We start from the raw sequence: 2,681 nt of genomic DNA, 5'->3' as shown, positions 1-2,681 counted from the left end.
AAAAATATTGAGGTACCTAGTTTCAAGGTTTAACGTCAATGTAGAAGGCTTTTAGTGACGAAGATTTTACCCTCCGTTCGCCCACAAAAGCTGCCCGCCCATCTTCCTGTTAACTTCACCCAGCCTGAGTAGGGCCGGGAAAAACCAGCAGTACGCGATCGCGTATACTGCTGGCCAGATGGTCACCCATTCGGATATACCTTCCACAAGCAACATTGCAGTCAGTGATCTATTGGGAACCTGTATTAAATGTGCTATCTCCACTGTTTTACGTACATAATATGTTTTGCATGGATTAAACTTTGAGATCAAGTCCAGAATTCGGACACTTGTACCAGGCCTTTTCGTGTCAGATACCTTACCGTACCGCCGGGTTCTAACTGGCTATCCAACACCAACCGTCACGTCAGTTGTATCAGACAGTCCATCAGTAATTCACTACCGATTCATGAGTGTATGACCGATCTACGATCATATCTTACCTGAGTAACCGCTTTAGCGCCACGGGGCGGATTCTTCTCGTACACAATTCCGCCGGGTTCTAACTGGCTATCCAACACCAACCGTCACGTCAGTTGTATCAGACAGTCCATCAGTAATTCACTACCGATTCATGAGTCTATGACCGATCTACGATCATATTCATATCTTACCTGAGTAACCGCTTTAGCGCCACGGGGCGGGTTCTTCTCATAGACGATCGTCGTCGTTTTGTCCATGAAGGGTCTCGAACCCGCAACCGGTTTCACCTCCTTGACGATGGTGGACACGATGGGTATGTCCTTGCTGGGGTGCACCACACAGTTCTTGGACGCGTGGCCTGAGGCTTGCACGGGGGACTTGGATACTTTGCTGACAGGGGCGAACACTCCGAAACGGGGCTCGCAGTAGAAATATCTGCGGATGAAAAGAGAACATGATTTGGAACTTCAAATTTACCAGAAATTTTGGTGACATTTTATTAATTGATGAATGACATTTTATTAATTGAATACACCGTATTGGAGCTCACCAGTAGAAAGTGTTGATAATTTGAATAGTCCGCTTGTGGATAAATCAACAACAGGTGCTTCAAGGAAAAACTTATCTAGGCTGGCTCAACCAAAGTTTTCAAGTTTTAGCAGAATCTTTGAATTTTTCTTCTCTCGGTCAGTAAAATCTGCTATATTCCCATCGATATACCTAATCATGGATGGTCAATGCAAGAACGCCTTATCTGCGATTGACATTGACAGTCTAAATAAAGCAACAACTATTTATCTCGAGTGGTTCAGTTATGCGTTTTTGGCGCCCACTCTAACTCTCATCACCATTTGGTATCGGAAGTCCAAAGTCTTTGTTTCCGGTTCACCAAAATGGAATGTCCCTCGTTCTAGGCCTCTAATGTCTTCCTAGGCCCATATCGAACTATCTCGGTTGATTTTTCTTGAAACATAATCTCCTAATCAGTCCATTTTCAAATTCCTTATTTTCATTTTCCAGTTTTGCTGTTTAGTTTCACTCGGTGACATGGTAATGGTAAGGTCAAAAGAACTAGCTACTCCGGATATTCTTTACTGACCTAAAATACGCTTTTACCCGAGAAGATTTTAACATGAGTACCTACCTATACTTACGAACGAACTTTGAAGTTTTTTTTTTTTTTCAGTGAACTTCGAATTTAAGTTCGACGACTTGAATTCAGTCTCTCTGTCCCACCTCCCTCGATGATGGTAAAGACTCGAGATTCGAGATGCTCGCCTGACGTTCAAAATTCAGATGTTTTTCTTTATCAGCACACGCCCGACCAGTTTCTGCACACGCTTATATCGATCAATTAGAAACCCAGGCGCAAACAATAATTCCGACGCAATATTATGAATATCATAACTAAATATCTACGTATTGCCCCCATACATAAAGAAGATTCATAATATCTACATAACTTAATGACCCATGGTTAAAGATCCATAATATCTACATACCGAATGCCCCATAAAGAAGATCGCCCCACCGTATAAGTGTTTAGTGGGTTTAAAATAGCGAGAGAAAACTTCTGTGCAGTTCGGTCAAGTTCAAATATTCGACTGACTTTATTAATTCCAAAACTGATTGACCACAAGATCAGGAACCCATAGCTGGCGAGTTAGCCACTATTAAACATCCCCCCTCAAAAGCTTGGAGAATACCGGTCCGGAGCACGTAATGGTCTGCCATAACGACATGTGCGAGTAAGATTCAGGTCCTGACTTGTCGAGATCAGAGCTCATTTGTGTGAGAAAATGTGAAAAAAATCCCCCAAAAACCAGTTTTTTTGGTTTTTTGGCTTTAGGATAACATTGTACACCACCATTTTCGTGATCCTGATAAAAAGACCTTTAATTTGATATATAGGTCGACCAGGTTTGGATAAGTCCTTCTATGGGGACAGACAGACATACCACACACAGACGACACCGAAGCGAATACAATAGTCCGTCCCTTATACCTTTTTATTACTATTGTAATAATAAAGGAAGGACGGACTAAAAATCAGCTGATGGGAAAATCACGGCAAGATCGTTACACACGATGCACAAAATGGGTTGCCGCAGCTGCGTCCCAACTGTGCATAATGTACGAGAAGGTACGACTTGTGCATATATTTTTTTTTTTTTTATCATTATGCACATGAATTTCGAAACTTTTCTGCGACACTAGGA

This window comes from Diaphorina citri, unplaced genomic scaffold, assembly GCF_000475195.1.
Source record: "Diaphorina citri unplaced genomic scaffold, Diaci psyllid genome assembly version 1.1 scaffold1434, whole genome shotgun sequence".
Lineage (NCBI taxonomy): Eukaryota > Metazoa > Arthropoda > Insecta > Hemiptera > Psyllidae > Diaphorina > Diaphorina citri.
This window is presented reverse-complemented; position numbering follows the sequence as displayed.